Source organism: Oncorhynchus mykiss, chromosome 9 (assembly GCF_057628025.1).
Source record: "Oncorhynchus mykiss isolate SJ-2025 chromosome 9, ASM5762802v1, whole genome shotgun sequence".
Lineage (NCBI taxonomy): Eukaryota > Metazoa > Chordata > Actinopteri > Salmoniformes > Salmonidae > Oncorhynchus > Oncorhynchus mykiss.
This window is the reverse complement of record NC_143030.1, coordinates 11,602,810-11,617,394: the sequence shown is the minus strand read 5'-3', so window position 1 is coordinate 11,617,394 and position 14,585 is coordinate 11,602,810. Positions and strand designations below refer to the sequence as shown.

The 14,585-nt window shown below is 43.9% G+C and overlaps 1 pseudogene; it reads right to left on the bottom strand.

The window, feature by feature from the left end:
• Nucleotides 1-12,553: 12,553 nt before the first annotated feature.
• Nucleotides 12,554-13,756, bottom strand: LOC149980760 (zinc finger BED domain-containing protein 5-like; annotated as a pseudogene).
• Nucleotides 13,757-14,585: the final 829 nt, after the last annotated feature.

Genomic DNA, 14,585 nt, shown 5'->3' with positions numbered 1-14,585 from the left:
GCTGTGATAGGAGTCTTTACTAGTTATCAGCTTTATGGTCAACTAGCTGTGATAGGAGTCTTTACTAGTTATCAGCTTTATGGTCAACTAGCTGTGATAGGAGTCTTTACTAGTTAGCAGCTTTATGGTCAACTAGCTGTGATAGGAGTCTTTACTAGTTAGCAGCTTTATGGTCAACTAGCTGTGATAGGAGTCTTTACTAGTTAGCAGCTTTATGGTCAACTAGCTGTGATAGGAGTCTTTACTAGTTAGCAGCTTTATGGTCAACTAGCTGTGATAGGAGTCTTTACTAGTTATCAGCTTTATGGTCAACTAGCTGTGATAGGAGTCTTTACTAGTTATCAGCTTTATGGTCAACTAGCTGTGATAGGAGTCTTTACTAGTTATCAGCTTTATTGTCAACTAGCTGTGATAGGAGTCTTTACTAGTTATCAGCTTTATGGTCAACTAGCTGTGATAGGAGTCTTTACTAGTTATCAGCTTTATGGTCAACTAGCTGTGATAGGAGTCTTTACTAGTTAGCAGCTTTATGGTCAACTAGCTGTGATAGGAGTCTTTACTAGTTAGCAGCTTTATGGTCAACTAGCTGTGATAGGAGTCTTTACTAGTTATCAGCTTTATGGTCAACTAGCTGTGATAGGAGTCTTTACTAGTTATCAGCTTTATGGTCAACTAGCTGTGATAGGAGTCTTTACTAGTTATCAGCTTTATGGTCAACTAGCTGTGATAGGAGTCTTTACTAGTTAGCAGCTTTATGGTCAACTAGCTGTGATAGGAGTCTTTACTAGTTATCAGCTTTATGGTCAACTAGCTGTGATAGGAGTCTTTACTAGTTATCAGCTTTATGGTCAACTAGCTGTGATAGGAGTATTTACTAGTTATCAGCTTTATTGTCAACTAGCTGTGATAGGAGTCTTTACTAGTTATCAGCTTTATGGTCAACTAGCTGTGATAGGAGTCTTTACTAGTTATCAGCTTTATGGTCAACTAGCTGTGATAGGAGTCTTTACTAGTTAGCAGCTTTATGGTCAACTAGCTGTGATAGGAGTCTTTACTAGTTATCAGCTTTATGGTCAACTAGCTGTGATAGGAGTCTTTACTAGTTATCAGCTTTATGGTCAACTAGCTGTGATAGGAGTCTTTACTAGTTATCAGCTTTATGGTCAACTAGCTGTGATAGGAGTCTTTACTAGTTATCAGCTTTATGGTCCACTAGCTGTGATAGGAGTCTTTACTAGTTATCAGCTTTATGGTCAACTAGCTGTGATAGGAGTCTTTACTAGTTATCAGCTTTATGGTCAACTAGCTGTGATAGGAGTCTTTACTAGTTATCAGCTTTATGGTCAACTAGCTGTGATAGGAGTCTTTACTAGTTATCAGCTTTATGGTCAACTAGCTGTGATAGGAGTCTTTACTAGTTATCAGCTTTATGGTCAACTAGCTGTGATAGGAGTCTTTACTAGTTATCAGCTTTATGGTCAACTAGCTGTGATAGGAGTCTTTACTAGTTATCAGCTTTATGGTCAACTAGCTGTGATAGGAGTCTTTACTAGTTAGCAGCTTTATGGTCAACTAGCTGTGATAGGAGTCTTTACTAGTTATCAGCTTTATGGTCAACTAGCTGTGATAGGAGTCTTTACTAGTTAGCAGCTTTATGGTCAACTAGCTGTGATAGGAGTCTTTGCTAGTTATCAGCTTTATGGTCAACTAGCTGTGATAGGAGTCTTTACTAGTTAGCAGCTTTATGGTCACCTTGCATCTGCAATAGACAACCTCTGCGGGTGTGCAGATATCACCCCAATAGTATTGCTGACAAAAGTGAGTGCATGTTTGTGTTATCTTTGTGATTGTAGCCTGTTTATGTAAGTAATTCACTTTCTATATATTGCCTATAGGTCCTGGTCCAATGTAGTGCCCTAAAGGTCCTGGTCCAATGTAGTGCCCTAAAGGTCCTGGTCCAATGTAGTGCCCTAAAGGTCCTGGTCCAATGTAGTGCCCTAAAGTTCCTGGTCCAATGTAGTGCCCTAAAGGTCCTGGTCCAATGTAGTGCCCTAAAGGTCCTGGTCCAATGTAGTGCCCTATGGGTCCTGGTCCAATGTAGTGCCCTAAAGGTCCTGGTCCAATGTAGTGCCCTAAAGGTCCTGGTCCAATGTAGTGCCCTAAAGGTCCTGGTCCAATGTAGTGCCCTATGGGTCTTGGTCCAATGTAGTGCCCTAAAGGTCCTGGTCCAATGTAGTGCCCTATGGGTCCTGGTCCAATGTAGTGCCCTAAAGGTCCTGGTCCAATGTAGTGCCCTATGGGTCCTGGTCCAATGTAGTGCCCTAAAGGTCCTGGTCCAATGTAGTGTCCTATGGGCCCTGGTCCAATGTAGTGCCCTATAGGTCCTGGTCCAATGTAGTGCCCTATGGGCCCTGGTTCAATGTAGTGCCCTATGGGCCCTGGTCCAATGTAGTGCCCTATGGGCCCTGGTTCAATGTAGTGCCCTATGGGCCCTGGTCCAATGTAGTGCCCTATGGGCCCTGGTTCAATGTAGTGCCCTAAAGGTCCTGGTTCAATGTAGTGCCCTAAAGGTCCTGGTCCAATGTAGTGCCCTATGGGTCCTGGTTCAATGTAGTGCCCTAAAGGTCCTGGTCCAATGTAGTGCCCTATGGGCCCTGGTCCAATGTAGTGCCCTATGGGCCCTGGTTCAATGTAGTGCCCTAAAGGTCCTGGTTCAATGTAGTGCCCTAAAGGTCCTGGTCCAATGTAGTGCCCTATGGGCCCTGGTCCAATGTAGTGCCCTATGGGCCCTGGTCCAATGTAGTGCCCTATAGGTCCTGGTCCAATGTAGTGCCCTATGGGCCCTGGTTCAATGTAGTGCCCTAAAGGTCCTGGTCCAATGTAGTGCCCTATGGGCCCTGGTCCAATGTAGTGCCCTAAAGGTCCTGGTACATTGTAGTGCCCTATGTGTCCTGGTTCAATGTAGTGCCCTACAAAAGCGCCATTTGGAAAGTAGCCAACAACTCATCTGTAGTCTGAGAGTCACCACTGCAAGGTGCAGGAAATTACTGTTTGCCCTCCCTCTCCCCCTCTCCCTCTACTTCTCCTCTCCCTCTCCCCTACCGCTCCTCTCCCCCTCCCTCTCCTTTCCCCCTCCCTCTCCTCTCCCCCTCCACCTATCTCTCCTCTCCCCCTCCCTCTCCCTCTCCCCTCCACCTACCTCTCCTCTCCCCCTCCCTCTTCCCCTCCACCCACCTCTCCCCTCCACCTCCCTCTCCCCCTCCCTCTCCCTCTCCCTCTCCCTCTCCCTCTCTCCCTCCACCTACCTCTCCTCTCCCTCTCCCCCTCCACCTACCTCTCCTCTCCCTCTCCCCCTCCACCTACCTCTCCTCTCCCTCTCCCCCTCCACCTACCTCTCTTCTCCCTCTCCCCCTCCACCTACCTCTCCTCTCCCCCTCCCCCTCTACCTACCTCTCCTCTCCCCCTCCCCCTCCACCTACCTCTCCTCTCCCTCTCCCCCTCTACCTACCTCTCCTCTCCCCCTCCACCTACCTCTCCTCTCCCTCTCCCCCTCTACCTACCTCTCCTCTCCCCCTCCCCCTCCACCTACCTCTCCTCTCCCTCTCCCCCTCTACCTACCTCTCCTCTCCCCCTCCCCCTCCACCTACCTCTCCTCTCCCTCTCCCCCTCCACCTACCTCTCCTCTCCCTCTCCCCCTCTACCTACCTCTCCTCTCCCTCTCCCCCTCCACCTACCTCTCCTCTCCCTCTCCCCCTCCACCTACCTCTCCTCTCCCTCTCCCCCTCCACCTACCTCTCCTCTCCCTCTCCCCCTCCACCTACCTCTCCTCTCCCCCTCCCCCTCTACCTACCTCTCCTCTCCCCCTCCCCCTCCACCTACCTCTCCTCTCCCTTTCCCCCTCTACCTACCTCTCCTCTCCCCCTCCACCTACCTCTCCTCTCCCTCTCCCCCTCCACCTACCTCTCCTCTCCCTCTCCCCCTCTACCTACCTCTCCTCTCCCCCTCCCCCTCCACCTACCTCTCCTCTCCCTCTCCCCCTCCACCTACCTCTCCTCTCCCTCTCCCCCTCTACCTACCTCTCCTCTCCCTCTCCCCCTCTACCTACCTCTCCTCTCCCCCTCCCTCTCTCTTCATTTAAATGTTTTCTTAAATAAATTACTCTTCCTCTCTTTCTCCATTCCCTCCATCCTTCTATGCCTCCATCTCTCTATCCGTTGCAGGTAAATGATTGACTGTGGATGTTCTGTAAATGAGAGGAAGAGAAGCAGATAAACCATCCAGAATTACACTTTGACTCAGAGTGAGAGTGTGTGTGTGTGTGTGTGTGTGTGTGTGTGTGTGTGTGTGTGTGTGTGTGTGTGTGTGTGTGTGTGTGTGTGTGTGTGTGTGTGTGTGTGTGTGTGTGTGTGTGTGTGTGTGTGTGTGTGTGTGTGTGTGCGTGTATGTGTGAAGGAGAGGGATTCCTGTAGACAGGAGTGACACACACTGAACCATATACACCTATGGAATGTATTTAGCTACATTATGCATTTTCTGTTACCATATTTTAAGGTAATGCACACACACACACACGCGCGCGCGCGCGCACCTGCATTAGTATTCGTGTCTCCTGTAGACCACCTACCCTCTCTCTCTCCTGCTCTCTCTTTCAATTCAATTCTTTTCAAAGGGCTTTATTGGCATGGGAAACATGTTAACATTGCCAAAACTAGTAAAATAGATAACAAACAAAAGTGAAATAAACAATTAAAAATGTACGATAAACATTACACTAAAAAATAATCAAGACATTTCAAATGTCATGTTATATGTCTGTATACAGTGTTGTAACAATGTGCAAATAGTTAAAGTACAAAAGGGAAAATAAATAAACATAATTATCTCTCTGTCTTGCTCTACTTCACTCTCTCTCTACCTCTCTATCTCTCTATCTGTAGGGACAACACATTCTAACATCTCAGGGTCAAAGGTGACTTAATACATAAATAAATACCCAAGCAGGGGGTGAATACAGAGTGGGACAGCTGTGTGTGTGTGTGTGTGTGTGTGTGTATGTGTGTGTGTGTGTGTGTGTGTGTGTGTGTGTGTGTGTGTGTGTGTGTGTGTGTGTGCGTGTATGTGTATGTGTATGTGTGTGTGTGTGTGTGTGTGTGTGTGTGTGTGTGTGTGTGTGTGTGTGTGTGTGTATGTGTGTATGTGTATGTGTATGTGTGTGTGTGTGTGTGTGTGTGTGTGTGTGTGTGTGTGTGTGTGTGTGTGTGTGTGTGTGTGTGTGTGTGTGTGCGTGTATGTGTGTATGTGTGCGTAGAGCGTAGAGCGTAAGAGAGAGAAATGTAAACGGAAAAGTCTAAACCTTTGGGGATTATTTGATAAAATATTAAATGAGGCTTTTACTGCTATAGGCCGTACAAACACATTGAATAACACATTTATAAATAGCAAACATAGAGTGTATATGAAAAAAGGTTTTGAAGTATCTGTTCTATATCTAGGAGATACAAGAAAGCTCCGGATATATTTACATGTTTCATTTAAGCCCTTATTTTTGTTGGCACAGCACGACCTCTTACACGGCAATTAGTTTGTCTGGTTTACCTTCAGACGTGTCTCGTGACACTTGTGGCATTCCTAGAGAAAAGAAAGAAAACGGAGAACACCATCCTATTCGTGAGTCTCCCCCTTTTCACAGTGAGGTCATAATAGGCCATCCTATTCGTGAGTCTCCCCCTTTCCACAGTGAGGTCATAATAGGCCATCCTATTCGTGAGTCTCCCCCTTTCCACAGTGAGGTCATAATAGGCCATCCTGTTCGTGAGTTTCCACAGTGAGGTCATAATAGGCCATCCTTTTCGTCAGTCTCCCCTTTCCACAGTGAGATCATAATAGGCCATCCTATTCGTCAGTCTCCCCTTTCCACAGTGAGGTCATAATAGGCCATCCTATTCGTGAGTCTCCCCTTTCCACAGTGAGGTCATAATAGGCCATCCTATTCGTGAGTCTCCCCCTTTCCACAGTGAGGTCATAATAGGCCATCCTATTCATCAGTCTCCCCTTTCCACAGTGAGGTCATAATAGGCCATCCTATTCGTGAGTCTCCCCTTTCCACAGTGAGGTCATAATAGGCCATCCTATTTGTCAGTCTCCCCTTTCCACAGTGAGGTCATAATAGGCCATCCTATTCGTGAGTCTCCCCTTTTCACAGTGAGGTCATAATAGGCCATCCTATTCGTGAGTCTCCCCTTTCCACAGTGAGGTCATAATAGGCCAAACAGTTCAGACGGGGGTATTTTGCGTGAAGACTAATTTTCGGGATGTCTCATGATCCGACCAACTTCCAATCTCTGAGGAGAGACTAAATTGATTAAATTGATTAGAGAATGTTTTAGTACAGTTGAAGTCTGAAGTTTACATACACTTAGGTTGTAGTTATTAAATCTAGTTTACATACACTTAGGTTGGAGTCATTAAAACTAGTTTACATACACTTAGGTTGGAGTCATTAAATCTAGTTTACATACACTTAGGTTGGAGTCATTAAAACTAGTTTACATACACTTAGGTTGTAGTTATTAAAACTAGTTTACATACACTTAGGTTGGAGTCATTAAAACTAGTTTACATACACTTAGGTTGGAGTTATTAAAACTAGTTTACATACACTTAGGTTGGAGTCATTAAATCTAGTTTACATACACTTAGGTTGGAGTCATTAAAACTAGTTTACATACACTTAGGTTGGAGTCATTAAAACTAGTTTACATACACTTAGGTTGGAGTTATTAAAACTAGTTTACATACACTTAGGTTGGAGTCATTAAAACTAGTTTACATACACTTAGGTTGGAGTCATTAAAACTAGTTTACATACACTTAGGTTGGAGTCATTAAAACTAGTTGACATACACTTAGGTTGGAGTCATTAAAACTAGTTTACATACACTTAGGTTGGAGTTATTAAAACTAGTTTACATACACTTAGGTTGGAGTCATTAAAACTAGTTTTTCAACCACTCCATACATTTATTGTTAACAAACTATAGTTTTGGCAAGTCATTTAGGACATCTACTATGTTCACAACAAAGTACTTTTTCCAACAATTGTTTACAGACAGATTATTTCACTTATAATTCACTGTATCACAATTCCAGTGGGTCAGAAGTTAACATACACTAAGTTGACTGTGCCTTTAAACAGCTTGGAAAATTCCAGAAAATTATGTCATGGCTTTAGAAGCTTCTGATAGACTAATTGACATCATTTAAGTCAATTGGAGGTGTACCTGTGGATGTATTTCAAGGCCTACCTTCAAACTCAGTGCCTCCTTGCTTGACATCATGGGAAAATCAAAAGAAATCAGCCAAGACCTCAACATTTTTTTGTAGACCTCCACAAGTCTGGTTCATCCTTGAAGGTACCATGTTCATCTGTACAAATAATAGCATGCAAGTATAAACACCATGGGACCACGCAGCCGTCATACCGCTCAGGAAGGAGATCCGTTCTGGCTCCTAGTGATGAATGTATTTTGGTGCGAAAAGTGCAAATCAATCCCAGAACAACAGCAAAGGACCTTGTGAAGATGCTGGAAGAAACAGGAACAAAATTATCTATATCCAAAATAAAACAAGTCCTGTATCGACATAACCTGAAAGGCCACTTAGCAAGGAAGAAGCCACTGCTCCAAAACCGCCATAAAAAAAGCCAGACTACGGTTTGCAACTACACATGGGGACAAAGATTGTACTTTTTGGAGAAATGTCCTCTGGTCTGATGAAACAAAAATAGAACTGTTTGGCCATAATGACCATCGTTATGTTTGGAGGAAAAAGGGGGAGGCTTACAAGCCCAAGAACACCATCCCAACCGTGAAGCATCATGTTGTGGGGGTGCTTTGCTGCAGGAAGGACTGGTGTACTTCACAAAATAGTTGGCATCATGAGGCAGGAAAATTCTGAGGATATATCCAAGCAACATCTCAAGACATCAGTCAGGAAGTTAAAGCTTGGTCGCAAATGGGTCTTCCAAATGGACAATGACCCCAAGCATACTTACAAAGTTGTGGCAAAATGGCTTAAGGACAATAAAGTCAAGGTATTGGAGTGGCCATCACAAAGCCCTGACCTCAAACCTATAAACCATTTGTGGGCATAACTGAAAAAGAGTGTGCGAGCAAGGAGGCCAACAAACCTGACTCAGTTACACCAGCTCTGTCAGAAGGAATGGGCCAAAATTCACACAACTTATTGTGGGAAGCTTGTGGAAGGCTACTCGAAACATTTGACCCAAGTTAAACAATTTGAAAGGCAATGCTATCAAATACTAATTGAGTGTATGTAAACTTCTGACCCACTGGGAATGCGATGAAAGAAATAGAAGCTGAAATAAATCCTTCTCTCTACTATTATTCTGACATTTCACATTCTTTAAATAAGGTGGCGATTCTAACTGACCTAAAACAGGGAATTTTTACTAGGATTAAATGTCAGGAATTGTGAAAAACTGAGTTTAAATGTATTTGTCTAGGGTGTATGTAAATTTCCGACTTCAACTGTATCTAATTGTGGTAGTAAATTAGGAGTAGTGACGGATGTGTTATGAGTTAGATGGACTGTGACTACATTGGGGATCTGAGGGGGCTCATAAATGAAGGTTGTGGCAGTAGAGGGGTGTTATTTCTCGAGACTATGGTCTCACATGGTCTTTCTAACAGAAAGTGAAAACCAGGACAGATGAAGAACGGTAGAATGGCCTTAACAGCACCATCGACAAACCTAGAAGAAATGGAAAAATCACCTCCCACTAGAGACTAGTACACCAACTAAGACAATGGCAAAACCACAAGAAAGTAGGTTGATGAAGAAAATCTGGACATCTTTACCAACTGGGGTAGCCATAATGAAGAAACTACCCCAGAATCAAACATTGACCCAAAATGTAGAATAGCAATAACAAATGGCTGTTATAAGTGGGGTCAACATACAGCCACCAAACATGGGATGGACCATTGTATATTGTGTAGCAAATCCCTTTTGGCAGATCTGTTAATTGTACCTGAACCTGCATCATTTGAAGAATGTTCTCATTGGAAAAAGGTTCACTGTACTCAGAGAAAATTCTAAATTCCTTTGTGTAAACATAGAATGCAGGTTGGCATTAGGTAGCACTAAAGGCGGAAGTGAATTAAACAAAACTATGTTGGAAGAACATGAATGTGCAACGTGTGACATAAGAACTGAGTTAAATGGTCATAATGACAGGTTTACTATTGTAAAAAGTAAACCTGAATGTTTCTACTGCTATGGAGATAGTGGGAAACAATACAGTTGATTGTTAAACTATTGGAATGATTATGAATCACAAAGGTAAATGTGGTAATATAACTCAAGTAACACCATCTCTTACGATGTTAAAGAATCAGGTTAGAGGTATAGCGGATAGTTTCTGGATGTATGGGCAGAACAAACTCTTGAATGTTCTACCAGAAGACTGGACAGGTCTCTGTGCTTTAGTTAGAGCGATTACACCAGGTGTCTATCATTAAATCACAGCAGGATGAGTCTGTAAGGGGGGCCTATGAATTAGATCCAAAAGTATACCAAGATGCAATTGGACAGCTGATAGGAGTTCCTTATGAATACAAAGCAAGAGATGAGGTTAAATCAGGGTTTGAATCAATATTTCTGTGGATAACACCTAATAAAAACTTAGACTGGATAAATTATATTTACGATAATCAACAGAGATTCATTAACTATACTGACTCTGCATTAAAACAGCCTTAGAAAAACAGGTACAGGCAAGCAGTAAAATGACATGGCAGAATAGACCCACTTTAAAATGGCTCTCAGCTGAGAAGGATGGGAGTCTGCGTAATGTTCGGAGATGAATGTTGTGCCTTCCTTCCCAATAACACTGCACCAGATGGATCTTTCACAATAGCTATGACCAAACTGAAAAGGGTTACGAGAAGAAGTTAAGGACATTACAGGATTTGATACCCATGCTTGGGACTGGTTGGACTTAGCTGTAGGTAAATGGGGTGCAGTGTTGGTCCAAACTACAGTTAAACAGATGGCGATAGGTCAATACCACCCTCCAGTGGTTGTTAACCTGGTTCCTGGACAGTATACAAATAGACATGGTGTAGCTTGTAATGCTTCTCGGATGACCACTTTTGTCCTTTTGGTAACCCGAATTGTCTCTATGGGGTTACTCCAGGAGGAGGTTATGCTTTCCATGATTATAGTGATTTAAGGTTCTCCTGTTTTCAGTAAAGCACCTGACTCTAATGTGCTTGATTGAAAACTGGACTGCCGCTATATGTATAACCGTGTAATCACTTACTCTGGAGGGTATTTTCTATTTACGTTCTACCTTTGATCATGGTTGAATGAAGTTACAAATTCTGAATTGTGTCTAGTTAAACTGTCTAGGTAAACATTGGGAAAATCCGGTTACACGTGACCACAGACCATGTCCTTCGTCCTTAAAACAGGCGTTTCAGTTGTGATTTCACTGTTGCTACAGAGGTGTCTGCAAGGGAGGATCTTGTTTAAGTGTCTTATTTAGAATGACATTATACATTTTTTATTTTTTATTATTTACTTTATTATTCACACTGTTTTGTTTATTTATACATAACTGAGATACCCTCAGGCAAGGCTGACATGCTCATGTTTCCACATTGTACTTTAAGTTTGATTTGACTTTGTACAGATTGGATCTTTTACTCCTTTCCATTGTACACGAATGGAGATGTTTGGTCTTTTCTTTGAGTTTGTGGAGTCCCAATCTTTACGACGGTTAGGGGGACGTTTGCCCCCCAGTGCGTGATGATTGAAGCTCCTTTTCCTTTGATTCATTTGTCTGTGTTTTGGTATGGGACTAGGTTAGTCCCAAAGGGGGGGTTATGTGGGAGCTAAACTCATGACTATTATTTTTTATTTGTTTTACCTTTATTTAACTAGGCAAGTCAGTTAAGAACAAATTCTTATTTTCAATGACGGCCTAGGAACAGTGGGTTAACTGCCTGTTCAGGGGCAGAACGACAGATTTGTACCTTGTCAGCTCGGGGATTTGAACTTGCAACCTTCCGGTTACTAGTCCAACGCTCTAACCACTAGGCTACCCTGCCTTATAACATTCCATTATTATCTAGACTGTCCACTTTGAAGAGCTGAGACAAAATGGCTATATAAGGAATGGAATATATAGGACCAGGGCCCCGCTACCATTATAACCTATACAGCTGTCAGATGTGGACGTTAACAATGAAGAACTGAGACGGAAAGATAATGGTGGAGAAAGGTCAAGGTTCACGCTATTTTCATATAGAGGGAGGGGATTCTATACGTTATGCAAAGACAGAATACTATAAAGGCAGGACTCTGTGATATGAGAATGTAGCTGTTTCATGGAATTGCTCGGCTCTGTTACTTTGTAATAAAGTCTAACTGAATCTACAGATTCCAGTAGGTAGGTAGGTAGGTAGGTGGAGGTAGCATACTTAAATTCACACAGGACACCGGATAATACAGGAGAAATACTCCAGATATAACAGACTGATCCTTGCCCCCGGACACACAAACTATTGCAGCATAAATACTGAAGGCTGAGACAGGAGGGGTTGGGAGACACTGTGGCCCCATCCGACAATACCCCCGGACAGGGCCAAACAGGCAGGATATAAACCCACCCCAGACTCATTGGTCTTTAACCGAGTCTTCAACAAAAATGGAGCTCTATAGAAGAAAGCCCTGCCTCCAGCTGTTTGCTTAGAAATTCTAGGGACAGTAAGGAGGCCTGCGTCTTGTGACCATAACATATGTGTAGGTGTGTACAGCAGGACCAAATCAGAGAGATAGGTAGGAGCAAGCCCATGTAATGCTTTGTAGGTTAGCAGTAAAACCTTGAAATCAGCCCTTGCCTTAACAGGAAGCCAGTGTAGAGAGGCTAGCACTGGAGTAATATGATCAAATTTTTGGGTTCTAGTCAAGATTCTAGCAGCTGTATTTAACACTAACTGAAGTTTATTTAGTGCTTTATCCGGGTAGCCGGAAAGTAGAGCATTGCAGTAGTCTAACCTAGAAGTAACAAAAGCATGGATACATTTTTCTGCATCATTTTTGGACCGAAAGTTTCCGATTTTTGCAATGATACTTAGATAGAAAAAAGCTGTCCTTGAAACAGTCTTGATATGTTCGTCAAAAGAGAGATTAGGGTCCAGAGTAACGCCCGAGGTCCTTCACAGTTTTATTTGAGACAACTGTACAACCATCAAGATCAATTGTCAGATACAACATGCCTACTTACAATCTCAACTATCCAAAAGGGAAGCATCCTACATCAAACTATAATTTAAATAAAAAAAGGTGATGTCTGAATGTATCGGGAGTCTCAGGATAATCTGCTCCTGTAATGACAGAACAAACAGAAAATACTGTCAGCATAGACCTAAGATAGCCCTGGATAAGCACCAATAGTAATAATATTAATAATAATAATAATCACAATAATGTTAGCAGCCTATATGACCATTTATTAAATACTAAGTTACTTACTTAATGGGACGAGGTGCATTTCCTGATGTGCAGGCAGTCCTCGAATTGACTTATTTGAAAACCGGTTCCTGCTGTGAGTCTTGATTGCGTTCATAGAGGAAAAGGAGGACTCGCAGGTGTAAGTCGATGCAAACCTTGTTGGCACGTGTCTTTATTGTGCTGTTTTCCCTCTGATATTGCCACCCAAAATGCACACAAGGACTGGGCACTCCTGAGCGCATCGCTGATTTGGCTCGACGTGTGGATTACATACAGCTCAGTTTGAATTGCAGCCTCATTCAGGGAGGGTATCGTTTGCTTGCTTAGCAAGGGAGGAGAATTCTCCACCTGGGCGGACTGTGAAATGACCACGCACAAACGCAATGATATCCTTGGGTATGCTGTAGTCTTCAAATCAGGTGGAGAAGTTGTCCCTCAGCTGCTTGATGAAATCTTCCATCACCTCTGTGACAATGCTGCGGCCTGGTCCCTCTGCTTCCTAGTAAAGGCCTCAAGTTTTTCCATCATGTCCACGACTGTTGTCCCTCTTCCTTGTAACTGCAAAAAAAAGAAACATTAGAGAGTAATGTTCTCTACGTTTCCACAATACAAAGGTGACCAGCTGCTGCCCTCATTTAACTTTTTCTCTGAAAATCCACAACCTGGTCATGCAGCTCACAGAATCGTTCTAGAGCTTTTCCTTTACTCAGCCAGTGCACGTTGCTGTGAAGCAGGAGATCGTCGGGGGGGTGGCCTCCTCTGATTCTGTCACAAGCTTGTGGAAAAGACAGTGTTGTGTTGCTAAAAGCTAAAAGATGTGATGGATAAATCAATGCACATAATCAACTTTATCGGGGAGACATCAAGTCTCCCCGATAAAGTTGATTATGTGCATTGATTTATCCATCACATCTTTTAGCTCAGTGTTTAGTGTTGTCACACCCTGATCTGTTTCACCTTTCTTTGTGCTTGTCTCCACCCCCTCCAGGTGTAGCCCCATCTGCCCAGTTATCCCCTGTGTATTTATACCTGTGTTCTCTGTTTGTCTGTTGCCAGGTTATCTTGTCCCGTCAAGCCTACCAGAACTTTCTGCCTACTCCTGTTTTCTCTATTGTCCCTGTTTTCTTTTTTCCCCGGTTTTGACCATTCTGCCTTCCCTGACCCTGAGCCTGGATTACTGACCTCAGCCTACCCTGATCCTGAGCCTGCCTGCCATTCTGTACCTTTCGGGCTCTGCTCTGGATTACTGACCTCTGCCTGCCCTTGACCTGTCATTTGCCTGCCCCCTGTTTTTATAATAAACTTTTGTTACTTCGAACTGTCTGCATCTGGGTCTTATCCTGATGTCTGATAGTATGAACTGGCCATGACTGACCCGGCACACTCGGACCAGCTCCGCAACGACATCTCCTCCCAAGGAGCCACCGTTGGGAGACATGAGAAGTCTTTTGGACTGATTCCAGACCTTGGCAGAATGCTATGACTGTGCCTTGAATTCATTGCTGGAGCAATTCCGCGGATTATCTGTGAGGCAGCCGGCCAAGACAGTAGCCTAACAGCCCCCCAGTAACACCGATGTCAGCAGTGCATCTCTCCAGACCACCCTGGCTTCCTGAGAACCCCGTTGACCTCCTACGAAACGCTTCGCTGGAAGGTCAGGAACCTGTTGGGCGTTTCTCTCCCAGTGTTCCCTCATCTTCAAGCTGCAGCCCTCGTCCTTCCCCTCTGACCGCTCAAAGATAGTGTATCTCATAACTCTAATGTCCGGGAGGGCTCTCGCCTGGGCTGTGGAGGTGTGGGAACAACAATTTGCTGTACCTTTCAGCCTGGAGGACTTCGTGGCTGAGGTGAAAAAAGTTTTCGGGTTTCCGTTGTCCGGGAGAGAGGCTGCACGGAAATTAATCCAGCTTCGCCAAGACTCCCGCAGTGTGGCGGACTATGCGGTTGATTTCCGCACGTTGGCTGCCAAGAGTGCCTGGAACCCGGAATCCCTGTTCGACACATTCCTTCATGGATTATTGGAGGAGGTTAAGGACGAGCTTGCT